Here is a 21,115-nt window from a genome sequence, read left to right as displayed (position 1 = left end):
GTCTCTTACAGGCAACCATAGCTTTTGTGAGTTCCCAAGTGCAGCAGTCTTACCATGTGCAGAAGATACTGTTTAACTCTGGTCCTCCCGGATCTTTGGTTCTTACAATCTTTCTGTTCCCTCTTCAGTGATAGTCCCTGAGCCCTGGGGGAGAGGGTGTGATAGAAATATTCCTTTTGTGGCTGAGCACTCTACAGATGGTTATTCTCTTCCCTTTGATGAGTTGTAAATTTCTGTGTTGACTGCCACCCACTGTACAGACTTCTCTGATGAGGTCTGTGAGCTGCACTAATCTAGTCATTCTTGACTTGGGTTGGGGAGAGGCATGGTATCCAGGTGATTCTGTCTATGGTTGCTGAGCTGGTTCAGGGACTTGGAAAGAGCACAACCAATGAATCATTGGTTTTGTCTATTACTAGGTAATGACTTTAGGTCAGACAAGAGATCTTTCTGAATCTTGATATATCATTAAAATAGAACAGACATGTCTTCTGTACAAATCTTGAAAATTTTATGAAACAATGCATACAGCAGCCTTCGTAACAGAGGCTTGCAGAACAGCGCATGCATACTGATGTGAGTTTCTTTAAGTCTGAATTTCCATATCTCTGAGCTCTACTACGTTTTGGAAGCTCTGGCTTTGGAACTAAATCCTTATGTGGTTATCTTTGCTCTGATATTTATCTCAATTCCTTAACATCCATTTGTCCTGATCAGAATCCGTGTCTCTTCCCTGTCCTCCCCATTTCCTCCTTTATCTCTTCTTCTCTGATGTGATTAAATGACTGCTACTCAGAATTAGGTTTCCCAGCTGCCTGTTGGCACAGCTGTCCAAGGCACGCACCATTTCTCCAATGACCAGGGCATCTAAGTTTCTACTGCTCGCATGGGCTACTACCTGTCATGCTGTTGTTAGGATGCCAAGTCTTACTGCTTTCCCCTTGTCTCTTGTGGTTGGATCCCTACTTTTCCCCCTCTTACCTGAATTCCTTATCCTCCTCTTCTATTCCAGTGACCATATCAAGTGTTAGATCCTGGATCCTAACCATCTCACTCCAGCTGATATTCTTAGATATGAAACAGAATTGTTTGTCTGTATTTGTATCCTTGGAGCATATTAGACACGAGGAATCTCCCGAGCCACTGCCTGCATTTCACAAGATCTCAAGGTGGTTGACAGGCATGAAAGTTTGCTAAGTTCTTTGCCATAAGCAAAGACCTGTAGCTAGATTATAAAGCATGATGCTCTACAAATGGCTGCTTCCTAATACAGCTTGCAAAAGGGCTGGAATGCATTATTCTATGTCTTTTCATCCGGGGCTTAGGCTTTGTGCTCAATGGCTGAGAAAGCTCTGTCAAGGTGGAATTAAATGGAAATTCTGGCAGGCTGCTGACCTGAGGAAATTCATTCTAAGACTCCTCCACCTGCTTTTGAATCAAATGAAGGGATTATGTATTTTTGAACTGTGTAATGAAGAGGAAGAACTCTTGATATCCAATTTTTAAATCTATCATGTTTCTTTTTCTTTTTTTTTTTTCATTTCCAAACTTTCTTTCTGTAAGTTCCCCTGGAAGGAAATCCAAACACACAGCAGAACACAGTGGTTATGGGCAAAATATGGGACAAGGTTTTGAGAACAAGTGTCAAGGACCTTGAGAGACATGTTTGAGCTGGTGGCCCTTTCTTTTAAAGTTTTGGCTCAAATTGTTTTTGAGACAAGGTATTCTCACTCTCATTTTGTTTCTTTTATTCAGGTGCATCCTGCTTCGGTTTGAACCTGAAATGCTCCTATAGGAATCACATTCTGATTTTCTGTTCTTTAGCAGATGGCACTACTTTTGGAGGCTGAGCCTAGATGTCAGAATTAGGTCACTGGTGGTGGGCCTTTGAGGGTTATACCTGGCTTCTAATTCTGGTCTCACTCATTCTCTACCTCCTTGTCTCATGCGATGTGTGTCCCACCAGGCCTTCTCTGTCTTGATGGACTAAAATTCTTTGGAACCATAATCCAATATATATACACACAAACACACATAAATATATATTTCTCAAATTACTTCTGTTACAAAAGCAAGCAAAACACAAAAGTAACCAAACACACCCAAACCCTGCCCTTTTCCTCATAGCAGCGAGAGCTACAAGAATGAATTATCATAAAAATCTTAACCCTTCTCCTCTAACATCAGTTACATCCCGTTCTGATGAAGAAAGTCTTAAAGCATGAGCTGTGAAAGGCCGATCCACACTGTGAACGAGACCCCCAGGTGGTCTCTGCAGCTGGTGCTCACCCTTCACTCTCATTTACATTGTTAATTAGATGACTGAAAACCCTACACAGCCTGTCTCTTCTTTTCAGCTTTGAACACAACGATGCTCCCCATCTTTCTGATGTACCATCTATTAAAGATGACTTCCATTATTGGTGTCAATATCAGCTTGACCCAATCCTGTCCCAGTAGTACACCTAGGTCCTTTGTCATCTTATACTACGATGGGCTTCACGTTAGGTGCAAGTAATCTATTTTTTTTGACAAGGCTTGGCAGTTGTGATAAAAGAAAAGACTTAAAGTTATTAGAAATAAATATGAGGAATGAAAAGGATGGCTCTTGCAGAAGTGTAAAGGGCCAGAGGTCAATGGCTAGGAAGATTGAAATTGTCTCCAAGCCACTTAATAAATCGAGAAGAGGGAGAACTTATAGTTAGGTGAAATTTGTTGCTTCTCTGGCACAGCAGGGGTAGTTAAAATATGATACGTTAAATTTAACACTCAGATAGGATTTTTATAAACTGTGGCACTGCGCAGTGACTGTCATTTATTTGTAATAAAAAACCTTACCAGGAAATTATTTATGATGTAACTATACCCTAGAAGAAATGATAAATCATCTTTCCAAAAGTAATGACTTGAAAGTGTGTATAGTTTGAGAAAGACTACCAAATGTCCACATGGTACAAGACAGCCCCATGAGTCATTTCTTCTTCTTTGAGGGAACTGAGTGAAGAGGTAAATGCTTCCTTATTGCAATAAAGGACTTTAGTTCAATGATTAATTGTAAATGAAAAAAGGGGGTTCCTAATGGGTGCCCCCATTCCACATGTGCTATTTGACAGCCAGCTTGGCCTGACAAAAGGGAACAACAGTGGAATAGATCAACAAATCCAAGTTTGGTCTTCCAAAGTGCAGGTAATTATTAAAGCATCTTGACTCCTATGTAAGTAATCAGATCCAGTATCTACAGCTGACTTTCACTATGACCTGTGGGCTCTTAGCATTAACATCTCCCAGGGACTTTGTAGAAATACAGATGTCCAAGCTCCATTCTGATTTGCTGAATCAGTAACTGGCTGGGTGGCCCAACAACCAATTCTTTTACAGACATCTTTCTCTTGGTTTAGATGCCTCCCAGTCTGAGAACCCCATTACCTAGCAGTGTATGAGAATGGTGAGAAGTACCAGGGCTCGGCAGCCAGGCTTGAGTTTCCTCCTGGCTTTGCTACCATTGACTGAATGACTTTGGCAAGTCCTTGAGTCTACAAACCTTAACTTTCTTCTCTGCAAAATATGGGTCATCTTTTATGTTCCTAGATACACTATGCTGTTGGGCAAATAAGATGACGTAAGTCCTTGTTTTCACACTAGCTCTCAAATCACACTATTTTCTTTTTCCTTTACTTGAAGCTGAATTCCTGCTGAAAACATATAGGAGTTAGTTACCAATATTTATAGATAATCAAGAGTACTTTTGCAGGCTTGTGAATATTTCTCAATGAAATATTCCTGTGTCATCTGTTTATTGTGCCTGTGCTCTACTATACAGAACTACTAGCCATACCTGAATTGAGACAAACTAAAGTATAAAACACACATTGGATAAGGACAAGATGAAAACATTAGCTTTTAAGTTTATATATTGTTTTATGTTTCTTGTGTGGGGATCTTGTTCCTCAGGCAATGACATTATTTTGGGAGGTTCTGGAAACCTAGGAAATAGAGTCTCGTTGAAAGAAGCTTGTGACTGGAGGTATGTTCTTGGGTATCCTGTCTCTAGCTCCTTGCTGTGTGCTCTGACATGAACTGCTTTCCTTTCCATGACTGATGGAGTCCTCTGAAGCTATTAGCACAACAAATCTTTTTTCCTTTAAGTTGTTATTGCAAGTATTTTGGCTGTAGCAAATGAAAAATTAGACAGAAAATGAATACCAGAGAAGTGGGGTCCTTGTTGTGATTAAGTCTGACTATACATTTAGAAATCGTTTGTAGGAGAAATTTGGATGAATTCAGATAAGCAGGCAAGAGAAAGACTAAAATGCTATAAGCAGAGTTATAGGGCAGCTCCGCTAGAAGACCAGACAATTAGAGTGCCAGTGGGAAGAAGAGAGTAAGAACAGAGAAGGTCAATTTTTTTGTGTGCTTAGTGCCAATATTCTTTTTATTGATTTTATTGAGCATATATTTTTCTCTGAAGGTCAATCTTTTGCTGTTTCAGTTGGGAATAAGCCTTTATTGGAAATTGGCTACAGGCCACCCAGATTACTTTCTGGCCAAGAACTTGTTCAAATTTTGTCAGTGTCCTGAGACTTTGTATGGAGTTGAATTTAAAGGTGACAGACTAGTTCATATGGTAGAGGGGATTTTATAGTTGACCAACATTTGAGTTGTGGCATTGTTAGTGTTGGCAGCTTTTAGACAAATGTATAGTAACAATTGGGAATAAACAGAAAACTAGGAAGACTCGAAAGGATTGCAATTTATATAGGAAAGGTGGTGTAAAAGCTGGGACAAGGAAGGCGGCTTCTAAAGAGTTTAGTGCCATGGAAGAGAAGTCAAGACTTTGCATCAGAACAATGGAAAAGTTGCTTTGAAGGTCCTGCAGGAATTGGTGCTCAGGCATTCTGGGTTTATAGGTCTAAAACAAACAAACAACAAACAAACAAGCAACAAACAAACAAACCCCCTTGGGAAAGAGTGCTTCTTAAGTGTTTCCCTCATGCAGGGCCACCTAGAAAGTTATTACCTTGCAATATTCAGTCATCCAGGAATGTAGAGGCTGCTGCAATTGTGGCCAGAGGACGCATGGTTACTGCTGGAGCCGAGAGTAGGACATAGTGTTGGCCATGTGATGTTGGGTTTGCGGACATGCAGAATGCAAGAGTTTGGGTTACTAAGAATGCCTTCCACTCAGATTTCAAAGAAAGGCATTGTAGGCTAAACAATATAGAGTCAGGCCTTGAGAGGGCATTGTGTGAAGCTGTGAGGTTGAAGCCCAAGCTGCCAGTGAGAACGCAGGAAATTAGATAGATATACAGGAATCTTTGCTGAAAGCCTCAGGTAGGAAGTAGAACCAACTCAGGAGAGGAAGCAAGTGTCGAGGTCACAGGGGCAGTAATGCCCAACCCATTGTGGGTTGGTGTATCTGGGGTGCTCACATACCCCAGATGCCAGGCATGGAGCTATGGAGTCTAAGCCTTTGTTCTGCCTCTTTGTAATGGGATCATTTATTCTATGCTATACTATCTTGGAAGTAGGTAACTTTCTTCTTACTTTTATAAGGGTTCAAGCTAAGAGTGTGCCTTGAGTCTCAGAAGAGACTTTGAATTTGAACTCTTGAACTACATTAAGACTCTTAGTATTTGCGTATTTTTGGAGATGGACTGAAGGAATCCCGGATTACAAGATGTTCATGTCTGGGCAGACTGTTACTATATGAGTAGGCTGTACCATCTACAAACACATGTCTTGGGGGATTTGTTTCCAGTTGTTGGTGATAATTTAAGATCTTCTAGAAACTCCAAGAGGTGGGACCCGACTAAAGAACTATAAACCTGGGATTGGGTCTTTGGGGATATATGTTTTCTCTAGATCCCCCTCATTGTATTTTCTTCTTTCTAGATGCATGTGAGCAGTCCTGCCACGATGGCCAAATCCTATGGAGACAAAGACAAAACAAATCCTTCCTTTTTGTTTTCTCAGGGTTTTTGGTAACAGAACACAAAGTTTCACTAACACACTGAATACACATTCAAGTCAAATTTGGGATAACAACAGGCTAAATACATCATCTTCTTGAGACTTTAAAAATTTGTATACTAGGAAACGGGAACATGTGGTCACCATATGTTTGTTGGGTGACTCTGGTCAATGTGCCTTATGGGGTATGTGTCACTGCATTGCTCTGTTGGCAGACCCCACGGCAAAGGAAGAACCATTGGACAAGGATTGCTAGTTTCTTGGCCGCAGATCTCCACACAGCTTTTCCTCATTATCTCTGTGGTATTTTGTAGCAAAGAGTTCCAGAGTGTTTGCATCAATTATTATTCATGATTCCTCTATGTGGTAGATGCTGAATTCAGAACCCTACTGGAGAAATCTTTATTGTTCGAAGTCCAGTGGATGTGTGTGTGAGTGTGGGAACATGCACGTGCGCATACATACATGCAAGCATGTGCGCGCGTGCACGCGCGCGCACACACCCCATTAGGTCACAGAACAAGGGAACTATCTTGGAAGAACTACAGACCAGAAGCTGGGGGTGGGAAGCAAATGCAGAATGAAGCTGCCCTATGGTACCTAAGGCTGCTAACAATGCCAGCTTTTAACACTGTTCACTGACTGACAAACTTCTTGAGCCCTGCCCCTTCCATGGTGTTTTCCTACAAGCAGACTCTAGAGATGTGATTAGCTCTTCAGACATTTAGACATTTAGAAGTGCTTTTTTTTTTTTTTAAAAGCCTACTCTCTCTTCCCTCACTTAATGAAAGGCAAAGAAAGAGCAGTTCTCCCAGATATCTGTTTGTCCTTGCTTGATTTAAACATTGGCTGTGGGGTTATCTGTCAATCAAATACATTACAGAGGGAAACAGGAATGACCCGAGTTTGCGATGTTTCAGATGACAATTTCTTCTTTACACTGCTTCAATTATTCAAGACAACACAGACCTGCTGTGATCTTTAAAAAGATTTTAGGGTGACAGGAACCTGCAGTCTGTCTTTTAAAAGTAGGCAGTGTATTTTACAGACTCACTCTTAGAGGAAACACAGGAGCATTCCAATAACGAAAACAAGCCCCCTCCAAGCGGGAATGTGGGGTTGATCACAAGAACCTGCTTCATGGCTTTCCTGGGGAATACTATACTGTGATAAGCAGTTTGCTACATGACATGACCATGGTACAGACAGATGATTCCATTCCTGAAAAGTGCACGAGAAATGGTTCATCACTCCTGTACTCCAGGTTTTATTGGGGGTGGGGGTGGGGGTAGTTGGTACAGAAAGTTTCCAGTTAGTTAAATTCAAGTAAACACAGGGTTTTACCAGATCTTAGTATAGTGGAAGCAGACCAGAACGACACATAGCTCCATTCCGGTCTGGATTAAAACAGGACTAGATGTCTTTACACAGCTCAAGGATGACTTTCATCATAGGTGACTGGGTTTCACTGACAGTGCTCATGGTTCTCTCTTCTTTTTACTTGGATGGAACCATGTTGAATCAAAAGTGCCACGTTTTTAAAAGGTAAAAGCCATATTTAAATTAAATTTTCACAGCAGAAAAAAAATATATTTTGCACACACCAGAGGAAAACATTCATCACAATCTGGATTTGGCATTCAAACCAGAAATACTTTTTTTTGTATGAATAAGTGTTTCCTTGGATGGTAAAACTGAGTATTTTATTTTATATGGGTCCACATTTCAGATTGTTTAAGATGTCCTCACCATGGGATAAAGGATTTTTTTCCCCTGAAGAAGCTGTAAGCTGTGAATACTTATTCACTCATGAGAAGCTGGCAAATTTGTATTCATATTTTGTATGGGCCAGACTGTAGCTGTTGACATTAGTACAAACAACATCAGGTTGTGATAATAAAACTATCAAAGGTGGGAGTGAAGGATGGTTAGTTAGAAGCCAGGAAAAAGTCTAATATTTGTAAACTTGTCTTGGTCCTTCCCATCACTCATTTTGTATTCTATAAAGAATTATTATTATTTCCAAACAGTATGCTGTATTCAATTGTCTACTCCCTCTAGGACATCTTTGCACCATTCCAGCCTCTGGTCCTATCTCAACTCTGTCCTAACTTCAGTAACCAAGCTATTACTACATTTCTATCACAATGTGTATATTTTTCTTTCTTTCTCTCTGACTCACTCTCTCACTTTCTGACTGACCCCTACTCTTTCTCTCCCTCTCTCTCATGTGCATGCCCAGGGCAGAGATAGAGAGAGCCAACATGGGGGTTCTTTGGTCTTCTTTTTGTGATAATTGGCTTTAAAACAGCTTCCCACTTCTCAGCTGTGTTTCTCTTTTCCTGTCATTCCTAAGAAGACTGTGGCTCCCTGAGTTGACTGCATGAGTGTCCTCAGTTCCACCCCGTCCCCTGTGTCTTTTACCTCTATGTGTGGATTCCATGACTATAACAAGTTGACAAACAGAATGTGGGAATGCAATAGAGACTTTGCAAGTGATTGGGTGGTTTGGTTGATTGTTCTATGTCTCTGTTATCAATGGGACACGGCACAGGAAATTCTAGGAAGAGTCTGGGAGGCACACAGGTGGTGCTAGGTTCCCCTCTCCAAGGTGTGTCCAGTCCAAATGTTCTACGTCCCAGGCAAAGACTTGGGGGTGTTGGAATGATATACACAGCATACAACATACTCTCCTTTCACAGATTTCCACTTCAGATTTCTCTTATGTATAGTTTACACTGTATATAAAATATATAGTTTTAAAATATAGTTTTTACTTATATTCTTTGTTACTTCATTCTGCCCAAACATTGGACAGCCAAAAGTCAGAATTTCTTTAACTGCAGAGGAAAATGAGGGGAAGAAACAAGAGTAAAGAAGAGAAGACCATGCTAATGCCAATCATGAGGTCACAGAAGGTCACTGGCCCATTGTTTCTCTTGCTTCCAAAACTGTTATTCCATAACCTTTTCTGACCTTCAGACATCACTCTGGTTGTTCAATGGATTATGGATGTTTGTCATTGTTTAGAGAGTTAGCTACAAATTATTATTGATAATAGTCAGGAAAAAAGTTAAAAAAAGAAAATTAGATTCAAGGTCCTTGTTTTGAAAAGAAAAAGGGGGGATATAGATATGATAGGATAAAAGGGTAGATTATTGAATCTACTCTGTGAAGAAAAAAGGGAAGATATGGATATGATAAGATAAAAAGGTAAATTACTGAATCTACTTTTAAAAAGAAGGTGCTAGTTTTAAATGTCTTATATTAAATTAAACTTTTATATATTGTATATAAATTTTATATATTGAGATTAATTTTGTTAAAACATATTATACATACTCTTGTTCAAGGTATTGCACCTATTTAACAATGTAATACAAATTTCTAGTCCTTGAAAATTATTACTACCAACTCTTTAAGGTAATATGGAAATTCAGGTTAGTAGTTAATCACCTAGTATAATTGAAATTATAGTCACATTAGGAATGTTTTCAAGGTCAAACAAAGATAATTTTAGATAGACAAGTCATCTTCAAACACTTCAGAGATCTAAAAAATATGGCATTTAAGATGTTTTAATAACCTAGGCTCATTTTCATGACAATGAGACATGTCTGCTCCTGGCACTATCAATCTACTTCAGAGAAGATAATGGGCACTGAAGAAACTCCACATGGAGTTTACTTTCTTTGTGGCAAAAAAAAAAAGTCTTTGCCTCGACTGCTGACCTAATTGGACAAGCAGGACACAGAAGAAAGTGACTTCCAAACATTTTCAACATAAGGAGGGACAGCCCTTCATAATATCTGATAGAAAAGTCATCAGATATGCTAGGCCTGTATGCCGGAGATAGATGCCTCATCATTGCAGAAGAACTTTGGGCAGCCAGCTGTTTCTGTCATTCTCACACTTTTTGGAAGTCACTTACTGGTACTTCCTGCTTACTCAGTTGCTATTATTTCCTTCTTGGGTCTCTGGAGGACTTGAAGATTAGATAGCTATAGTTTACCAGATGCAGAAAGCAAGCTATGATAGAAAGTAAATTAGGTACAAGGCTTTGGACTCACCAAGATAGGATAGATATGGAGTATTTTCTCTGAATTTGTCAAATGCAAATGGACTAGACATTGTCTATTTATCGCCTGTATATATTGTATATAGTCATCGTACTTATTGTATATAATAAGTACATTATATACAATGTGCTTATATTAATTATAGTCTTATATTAGTATGTATATTAGTTATAGTCTTCTTTTTTATTCTAGACAAAAAGGGAAAATGTAATGATATTTAAAAATTTGTATTTTAATAAATAAAGCTTGCCTGAAGATCAGAGAATAAAACCGTCCCACTGGTCAGTCTTACTGACCAGGCAGTGGTAACACACATCTTTAATCCAGAAGCCACGCTAGTGTGCCATGGAAACCAGGCAGTGCATGTCTTTAATTCCAGTGGTGCACACCCTTAAACCCAGCCCTAGAGAAGACTATAAAACGGGAGGAAACAGCTCACAGACACAGTCTCATTCTGAGATTCCTGGAGGCAGGATCACCATTTCAGACTGAGGTAGAGGTAAGAGCCAGTGGCTGGCTGTTTTGCTTTTTTGGTTATCTGGTTGATCCCCAATTTCTGTCTGGGTTTTTATTAATCATGTCAGAGACGAGTGGTTTATTTCAATTATGTCTTTTAACCTTCTCTCTGACACTTTATTCCTCCTGTGAAGTATATTGTCATCCAAAAGATTGAGGCTGCTATGTGTTCAATTAATTTGTTGTGTCTTCATTGCTGCAAAGTACTGAATGGTTTCCAATCTCTTCGAATTCACTATCCTCTCTCCTTAATGAATGATTATATTTCTTGAAACTACCCACTGCAAACAATGCTTCAGTAAACAACCTCATACGTAGTCTGTTATTGCCTTAGAGCAAAATTTCTAGATATGAGTCTAGAAGTTTAAGTGGTAGGGCAGAGGGATTATTTTATCAGTTGGACTGTACTTCGGTTCCCATGGTCTGTATTCCTCTAGCACTACAAGAAGGCAAATCCCTGCCTGTCACCTTGTCTAAACTCTGCCAGCATTGCAGGTGTGAATTGATGGCTCGCTGTTGCTTTGATTTGCATTTCTGTAATAATGAATTCTTTAGGATAATTTATATCATGTGCTGATTTTTGAGTTTCCTCTTTTACAAATTACCCCTTCATAATTTGCTCATTTTGTAATTTGTAAGTAAGTTTTTCCTTCCTATTGGTTTCTTTGATTATTATAAGTACTTTCCAATTTGAAAAATTCTAGATAAAATCCATCAGCACTTTGTTGTTTTTTAGGACATGGCCCCTATTTTGGTGTCATTCAATGAATGTACATTTTTGCCTGCCTTATAGTTTACAGCTTGGAAACTTGGTTTAAAAGTCTTCCCTGCCCTTAATTCTTAAAGATTTTCTTTTTTTTTTTTTCAGGGGTGGGTACAATATGTGTGGCTTTTATATTTTGTCTGTAAGCTTCTTAGGTTTATATTTAAAAAAATAATTTATTTTATTTTATGTACATTGGTATTTGTCTGCATGTATGCCTGTGAAGGTGTTGGGTCCCCTGAAACAGAAGTTATAGATAGTTGTGAGCTGCCATGTGGGTACTGGGAATTGAATCCAGGTCCTCTGGAAGAGCAGCCAGTGCTCTTAACTCCTGAGCTATATCTCCAGCCCATTCGACTGGGATTGGGTTTACATTTTTAATTGCTCTTTTAAAATTGTGATTGCTTGGGTTGGAGAGATGGCTCAGAGGTTAGGAGCATTGCCTGCTCTTCCAAAGTTCCTGAGTTCAATTCCCAGCAACCACATGGTGGCTTACAACCATCTGTAATGGGGTCTGTTGCCCTCTTCTGGCCTGTAGGCATACACACAGACAGAATATTGTATACATAATAAATAAATAAACATTTAAAAAATTGTGATTGCTAAAGTAGCCTTATTTCTGTGCCATTGTAAGTATCAAGAGATCCTGTATGATAAGGCACAAGAACTTGAGTTTTTGTATGCTAATAGTTTCTAGAAAAAAAAATATGTGCTCTGACTTACCAAACATCAGTTTAGAAGTGGGATTTGGAGTAGAGCCCATTTACAAATTGAAGGTTGCCAGAGTATTTCTAAGGAGAAACTCTAAAGTAATAACAGTGGCCTGCCACTGGTTTCAGCATCTTTATATTATAGTCACAGTATTTATAGAATTATATATGACCTACAGCACTATTGTTTGAAGTATGGTCCTAAAATGAATTGTATCACATTTCTTAATGTACTTGATGGAAATGAAGATATCACTTGTCAAAACCCATTTAGCAGGCTGGGTATGGTAATGCATATGATTACACCCATTAAGGACATGATGTGGGATACCTCTCTGTATGTTGTGAATATGTTTTATTACCACTGGTTAACGAATAAAGCTGTTTCAGCCAATGGCTTAGCAGAGCAAAGCCAGATGGGGAATCCAAACAGAGATATAGAGAGAAAGTAGGCAGAGTCAGAGAGCTGCCTTGTAACTGCTGAAGGAGAAGGATGCCAGAATAGAACCTTACTGGTAAGTCACAGCCTCATGGTGATACACAGATGAATAGAAATGGGTTAATTTAAGATATAAGAGTTAGTTAGTAAGATACCTGAGCTAATAGGCCAAACAGTGTTGTAATTAATATTGCTTCTGTGTGATTATTTGGGTCTGGGTAGGCAGGATACAAAACATTGCTGCTTGCAAAGGACAGCCTAGGCTATAGAGAGACTCCATTTCAACTACCTCCCTATTCCCCGCAAATCCACTTTCCCCAAAACCCACAAAACAAATAAGCAAAAACAACACCCATAGAATTCAAAATACAGAGTCTTGATTAAACATGCCTAACTTGAGGTGACATTGGTTCTTCACTTGTAAGATTGGACCACACTGTTGCTGGCTGTGAAGGGTCTTTCTATGTGACCTAGGGTGGCTTTGAACTTTCACTCCTCCTGTGTCTGACTAAAGAGATCTTGGATTTCAAAAGTCTAGGCAAAATCTGTATTATAAAATAAGCATCCCTGATAAATGTTGAACATAAAGAAATGTGATAGCCACTACTTGAAATTTATTATCGTAATCATAATGATGATAATCACTTGGCTTGCTGTAGATGCTACTGAGTGGATGCAGACTGCATAGAATTGTGGTAGATTATACTCCTGAGAGATAGCCAAGGAGAAAGAAGTTTTGGAGAGGTAGACTCTCCTAGTATTTAACTTCTAATAAAACTTTTATTGCTGGGTCCTGGGGTAGGTTGATCCCAAATTTCCTGAGAAACCACCACACTGCTTTCCATAGTGGCTGCACAGGTTTGCATTCCCACCAGCAATGGATAAGTATTGTGGGAGCCTAGCCTGTTTGGATGTTCACATTCCTAGACCTGGATGGAGGGGGAGGACCTTGGACTGCCCACAGGGCAGGGAACCCTGACTGCTCTTTGGACTGGAGTGGGAGGGGGTGGGGAGTGGAGCGTGGGGAGTGGGGGTAGGGGGAGGAAAAAGGGAGGCGGGGAGGAGGCAGAAAATTTTAATTAAAAAATTTAATAAAAAATAAAAACTTTATTACTTATATTTATTCCATGCAGCTTTTTTATATGAAATGTTTATGGTGAAAAAACAAAGATGTGTTTTGACCCCATACACAGAGACCTAATAGACAGGTTGACATTAAATTTTGATTGTTCAGTGGATGGGCTAAAGTGATAGATCCCCTGCCTTAGAAGGTTTTGTCTTTTCTGCTGCTTCTTAGTGGGAAGAACCTCTCCTCTAAACTTCTTCTGAAAGACACCTTTTTAGATATTTTTAATGTTTGACTTTGCTTCTCATCTGTCTGGCTAGACTGCAAAGGAATTCTCAGCTGGGTTGAAAATGAGTAATATTGTGAGAAGCCACGTTTTTATCTGGGAAATAAGTGTTCTCCTTGGGGACTGTCATTGAACTCACCAAAAATAATTACATGGTTTGAGTTCTGTGGATAGCAAAGGCTGTAGGGGAATAAATGTTGCCAAAGAGTACCCTTGTGGTCCCTTTTTTCTATAGATACAGGCATATGTGAGAAGACTGCACAGAAAAACAGCTAATCAACCTAATTAGTCTCCATCTAAAGTTATGCAATATCTATGACACTGTAAGGTACCCTGCAGGCTACTAAACTAGAAAAGTAAACACCAACCAAGCCACAAAACCTTTGATCTGTAATCTGTCCTGCCTGAAAATTATGCTAGGCCAATGATGGTACAAACCTTGTTGGAGTAACCAACTGTTGTTTGATTTGACTCAAGGCCCACTCTGTGAGGTGGAACCCACACTTGACACTGCTTGGGTGGTCAAGAACCAGAGTCTAGATAGCCCAGAGTCCTAGAGTAAAACCAAGTACTTCTGGTAAAACAAACACAGAACAATACAAGTAAAAACAAAAACACCACCACCAACAACAATATTAAAAAAAACCCCACAAAGCTACAAGATGATAAAATCATATTTAAGCTAGTGGAAGAAGCAAACCTCATATATTAAAGGGTCTCCATTAAAAACAAGAGTAGTTGGGAGCAAAGAGAAACAGGAGGGCAAAGTAGTTAGGGTCATGGGCTCCACGACACAAACCAAGCACTATTTGTGAAATGTAAAGGACAAATAATAACAATACCCATTAGACACTAGACATTACGACACTTTATACACTTTTCCTCAATTTCCCCCCACAGAATTCCTATAAGTCAGGTTCTTTTTATGTTTTTAGAGTTGAAAAGAGTTAGACTTTTCCAAGTTTTCAGAGCTAGCAGGTGACAAATCCCTAGTCTAGAAGAGAACTATTTCCCAAAAATCCTGCAATGAACTCTTTAGAGAGGTGAATGTTTTAGCTTATTACTGAATGAAGCTTACCTAGGTCACAGCCCCCCAAATGATCTCAATTATCGTAATTCCTATTGAGAGATGTTCTTCATTTCCTCCTCCTCAGCCTCAGTCTCTTCTATAGGGGATGCTCCTGGCAGCACCAATCTACTTCAGAGAAGATGATGGGTATTGAAGAAACTCCATGTATAATTTGTTTTCTTCATGACAAAAGCTAGGTATATGGACAAAGAAACTACCCTTGTCTCAATTGCTGACAGTTACTGTCCAAACTGGACCAAGAGGACACAAGAAAGGTAACTGCTGAACTTTGCCAAGACAAGACATAATTGTCTTTCAAAATCCTCTGCTTCACAGGAAAATCTGTCAGGCATGTTAGGCCTGCAGGCCAGAGTTGAATGCCCCAACATCACAGAAGAACTTAGGGTAACTGTCCAGGTAGCCTGATGTCCCTGTCATTAGGTAAGATTTCACACTTCTTACATGGAGTTGAAGTCTAAGTAGTTATAAGTATAGTTTTCTTTAGTTACAATAGAAAACAAATTAGATAAAAAGCAGTAGACTCACCAAGACAGGATAGATAAGTGTTTTCTTTATTTTTGCCAAATGCAAGCAAATTAAATATTGATACCAGAATTCTTACTTAACTGTTTTTGTTGTAGTTTTAATACATTAAGGTTAAAACCTTCTTTTCTAATTAGAAAAAAGGGGGAAATGCTGTATAATAATCCTCTTGTATACTGCAAAGATTTGTCACTCAAATTGGTTTAATAAGACACTGGTTTTATTAAGCTGGTGGTGTGACCAAACTAAGGATGATGGGAAGGAGAAGGGCAGGGCCAAGAGTCACCAGCCAGATGCAGAGGGAGCAGAGGATGAGTGTTAATCATACTAATAAAGACACTGCCATATGGCAGAGCATAAATAAGGAATATGGGCTAACTTAAAATGTAGGAGCTGATTAGTAATAAGCCTGAGCTATCAGCTGAGCATTTATAAGTAATATGAAACCTCCAAGTCAATTGCTTGGGAAGCAACTACCAGGTATTTGAGAAGAGGTAGGTAGAAGAGAAACATCTGACTACAGGGGAAGGAATGTGGTGAACCCAATTTTCCTCAACTCTGACTGTATATCAGTATCATCTAAAGAGTTCTCTTTCATACCTGGGCCCACTTCCTGCCAAATGAATAAGGATTTACAGGATGAGACACTGAACTGGAAAAACTTTGAAACCTTCCCAGATGATTGTAAAGAACTAGGGCTTTCAGTGTCTAAATGTTCTCCTGTTTTCATCAACATACCTTTAGTTTGATTCCCAATAGAAGTGAGAAGAGTGCTGAATTTTAATGCTACATCAGAAACGCTTTAAAATCTACAAAGTACCAAGATACTAGAGCTGCTCACACGTTTAGAGCATTTTCCTGAAAGAGGGAAAATCAGCTTCATCTGTTACTAGGGTCAACACACACAGGCTCTTTGTGATGCATCCCTTAGGTCTGGGATCACCATCAACTGCATCTCTCCTACCTAACAGAATGTCTGAGGTGTTGTATGTTGGCACCAAAAGGCCAGTCTCTGGTGAGGAGATGTCAAGTTAGGAGATGGAGTTTGCATTATGGAACTTCTGTATTTGCCACCTTCACTTGTGCAAGAGATAGTTATTTTAGACTTTTTTTGGAGAAGACCTACCCTGTCTTTACAGGGTTCTGGATTTTAGTGAGCCTGCCTGTGGCCTCCTCCATTTGGCTTCTTTCCAGGAAGCTATTTGTCTAACTGCTCCATCAGAACACTTGTCAGGGTTGTTGACATGCACATCACAGCTGCTTTTATTCCCGGATGTGGGTGAATTCTGCCTTCCCCGTCTCTTAACAGGGTTGTCACTCTTGCTCTGTGGATACTGACAGTACATCACTTTGCAGATACATCTCAGAGTAGTTGCTAGCTTTCTCCTGTCACATCTTGTTTATTCTAGGTGTCTCACCTAAGGTCAAGTTAAGCTGAGAGAATGTATCAACTCAAGTCAAGCTACAATTCCATGCTGGTGAATTTGAGGCAATGGTTTGTCCAGTAAAACCAGTACAGGGCATGGATACTGCACCTGCCTGTACCTGTTGCTGGCTGTCTTCAAAGGTGTGCACAAAAGTCATGTAATTACAAGGCACTTTGTCCAGTGTTGTTTATAGATATAAAACACTAAGTTGTTTATTGTGAAATTAATGCAAGTAAAAGACTTCCCACTTCTTGTGCTTTCTGTTCACAACATGTCCATCATTTCCCCTCCTTTGCTTTGTTTGATACTAATAGAGTCTCATGTTTTCTACTCTCATGTTTTCTACAAGCTAATTTTTCAAAAGTCTCACAGATGATGGATATTCTATGTTCATTTGTCCTTGGGAAGTAGTCTCTGCTTATCAAACCATAATTCTTCACTGACGCTGGTGCACATCAGCTGTCAGCATTGGGCATTAACTCATTTTACACAGAAATCGCCCTACCAGGTGTCTTTATGAGTCTGTGAATGTCAGGAGAGGACTGGATTTCAGAACTCTACTCAGTACCCACAGCACTAAATGCTCTCATCAAAGAGACTTAGGATAAGCCCTGTCCAACTCAATTTTGAAACCCCCAGGGATAATCAACAGACATGCATGCATTCTGTATATAGGAAGTGTTTGGTGGGGTCCAGTTGAATACTGTTTGTTGCCCCTTGCATGGAATAAATACAATGTGCACTTTGGTTCTTAAAATAAGGGCCTAAGAAGTGAGATGACTTAATTAAGGATGCAGAGTTGTAGGCTGTTCTAATCTACCATCTACCTGTGGTATCTTTTTAAAAAATATTGTACTATTTTTTTTTTCAGGAAAAAGACAGATTTGTAGACCAGATTATAAAACAGGATTCATCCTTTTCCTACCTCCAAGAAACACATCAAAGCATCAACAATAAGCACAACTTTAAGGTATAAAGATAGAAAAGGTGTTCTGAGCAAATGGAACACAGAGTCTTTAAAAAATATATGTATTGCTAACAGGCAATTTACAGTTGAGTTTATTCCTTTGCAGTTAATGAAGGGACAAACTGTTTCTTGTATGACAGAGATAAGTTGTAACATTAACAATTTCCATAAAGATTTTTATTAAATTCAAAGGTTTATTAAGCACATCTATAACTAGGAATTTGAACACTGGATATAACATAAAAAAGACACAATTTCAAGACCCTTAAGTATAAGAAATAGGATGGGCAGATTTATTTTCAGGTGGGTGCAGATTTGGAGAAGCATTTCCAGAAACAACACATTTCTGCCAGTAGCCCAAATTTATTTTCCAGGGCTGTATTTTGTTTGTCTCTGTTGAGGATGAGAAGAACAACTATGTTTTTCCCTCACAGGGACAAAGGAAATGATTGGTTGCTTCTGTGTGCGCTTTCACCCCACAATGGAGTCATTGGATGTAGAGTAAGAATGGAGGAATCTGTTTTTCACAAAAGTTTTAAGAACATGGAAAAAATTGAGTAGAGAAGTTGGGGCTCCTGGGGATTTACTAGGACTATACTCATGAAGACTAGTGTTTTCTTCATGTATGCTCTTCTCTCTACAGGGCACATAAAGAAAAATCCAGAGAGCACAGCATTTATGAGAGAAGCTAGAAGGGTAAACAAACAAGATCAAACACTGAGAAACTAAACAGACAGATGTTGTTAGTGTATTGGAGAAAAGCTTTAATAGGTGTAATTACAGTAGAAGTTTAGTGACTGCATCTATTGAAAGACTAGAGCCAGGCATGTTGGTACATTCCCACGATCCCAACACTCAGCAGACTGAGGCAGGAGGATCACAAGTTCTAGCCACCCTGAGATGCACAGCAACAGCTGGTTTCAAAAGCAATCCATCCATCCATCCATCCATCCATCCATCCATCCATCCATCTATCCATCCACACATACATACATACATACATACATACATACATACATATCTAAGTTTAGAGGTGTTGGTCCCACATAAAAGCAGCTGTCTCAATGAATGGATTTATGTTATATGTTAATTTAGAAAGAGAAAACCCATCACTAACGCAGCTCAAATGCTAAACTGTCTGGTGAAGCTACGTGGGCATCCTGCCTTACAAAAGAAAGCAGACTGTGTATAGAAGAGTAACTTAGAAATAAATACAAGTCATGAATTGAGTTTCATAAAGGTTGGCCATGTTCACTGTTTTCATCCCTTGAGAACAAGATGCCAAAGAGGAGGAGGAAGATGGGGATGGAGGGAAAGCTTTAGTTTAACTCAAAGTTCTCTCTCTCTCTCTCTTCTCCTCTTCTCTTCTGCCTTCTTATGCTTTCTTCTCTTGTACCCCCTCTTTTTAATAACAACAAACCTCCTAGTTCTTTTCTTTCTTTTAACTGGTTCGATATTTTCTGAGAGATTTTTGGCTCTCCAGGCCTTATCTCAAGGACCAAAAGTAGCATTGAAATGGCAAAATCTATTTTGATTCTGGAAGCAGAGTTGACGATGGTGTTTCTTGGGTCAACATCATCAACTCACCAATACTCAATCACCTCTGACTTTTCTCTCAGATTCCTAAGCTACTTCAACTGGAAGTCAACTAATTGGAATGGAGCAAATCTCCCCAGCTGGAGGTTGGGTACTGGTCATAGAGGAAGCTTCTCTTAGAGCAAGTCACAGTGAATGAGTGATTTTGGTGCATAGCTTTCGAATGGGTGACAGTGTCCTACCTTTAGATGTTTCCCAAGTTACCTGTAGAATGGTAAATTGATGAGGACAATCTCCAATTGCACATTTGTAAGCAGTTCCTGTGACGTCCCCCCCCCCCATCTTTGGTTGTCCCCTCCTTGCCCCTCCTCCCACCACACCTTGGTTTTCCTCTCCATGTCCCTCCTCCCCCCTCCCCCCACACCTAGTTTCATTTTCCTGAGATGCTCAGGGACTAAACCAAAGGCTTCGAGACCAGAAATGAAATATCTGTCCTGATATTCATGGTGCCCACCTGCTTATCACATGGTGCCACAACCTGTTAGCTCTGACTCATTCTGCTCTTATGGCTATGAATGAGCAGGAGAGCGATGAGTAGGTCGCTGGAACTGCACGAGAGACAAGAAGACTCAAGGTACACAGAGCCACATCCCTTTATGTTTTCCTTTTCCTAGACTTACCCCTGCTTCCCAACAAGTTCCATAAAGCATCTACTGTGTTCATGGCTGTAAGTGCAGGAGCTCTTACCACCCAGATCTCTGAGTCCTGGGAAGAACCTCAGATACTATTTGTATAAACCCTGAATTTTATGGACTAAGGGGGTTAAGGTGTTGGTCTCAGCTAGCATCAGGGAAAAGTACCACTGCTGGGCAGCTTGAAGCCTCCTATAGCTCTTTTTTTTTTTTTTTTTTACCATACTATACAACACTGTCATTCACAGTGTGGTCATAGCATAATAGAACATCTAACATCAAAATCCCAAAGGATTACTCAATTAAGTAAGCAAGCTATATTAATTCTCTCTTCCCTATTATAGCATTAAAAAGGGCTTAAAGCACTTAATAAATAAACAATAGCTTGAGCCACCTCTAGATCAAGTTTCCTTATCTACAGTTTAAGTACTGAAAGACAAAGTGACTTCAAGGCTGCCTAAGAGAGGACTTGATCATCTGAGAAGGGATTTTACACACACACACACACATACACACACACACACACACACACACACCATGTACAAACAGACCTCTTCATAAATGATGTCTGATAAGGAAAGAGATATTTGTGGCATAATAGCTCTGGAAAACATAATTATTTATCCTTTCATAGCTAATGAAAGAAATTGAAATTGAAGTTCTCATTTCGAATCCTTTTTATGTGGGTGAAACTTTAATTTTACATAATTAAATTGACTTCACAGTTCAGTGTGTTAAAATATGCAATTAAACGGCGTATCAAGGTTAAATGGCGACCGCGGTTGGCTCACTTAGAAATCACACTTCTGCACTGCCAAACAAGAAGGAACACCTGCCTAGCGCTGTCGTCCCTGTGCAGGGACCACACAGCCTGCAGGGCTGTGTCCTCTGGTCAGAGCAGGAGGAGAGGTTGGTGGTTTGTTGGTTTTGTCCCCCCAGCCCCCGCTAGTAGGCCAAATCTGGTACAAGGTTAACTGGATTTAACTGGTTTTATTTCCTTATGTTTTTCAGTGGAACCCTTTTTTTTTTTCCCTTTAAAAATTCCTCTGTCA

At 39.6% G+C, this 21,115-nt stretch overlaps 1 protein-coding gene across 1 annotated transcript in view; it reads right to left on the bottom strand.

The window, feature by feature from the left end:
• Window positions 1–21,115, bottom strand: part of Lhfpl3 (LHFPL tetraspan subfamily member 3) — a 398,415-nt gene that overhangs the window by 105,838 nt on the left and 271,462 nt on the right. The gene's annotated exons all lie outside the window — the stretch shown is intronic.

Source organism: Alexandromys fortis, unplaced genomic scaffold (assembly GCF_014885135.2).
Source record: "Alexandromys fortis isolate MF-2015 unplaced genomic scaffold, M_Fortis_MF-2015_v1.1 scaffold_38, whole genome shotgun sequence".
NCBI classification, from domain to species: domain Eukaryota; kingdom Metazoa; phylum Chordata; class Mammalia; order Rodentia; family Cricetidae; genus Alexandromys; species Alexandromys fortis.
The sequence above is the reverse complement of the archived record's forward strand: the minus strand, read 5'-3'. Positions and strand labels throughout refer to the sequence as shown.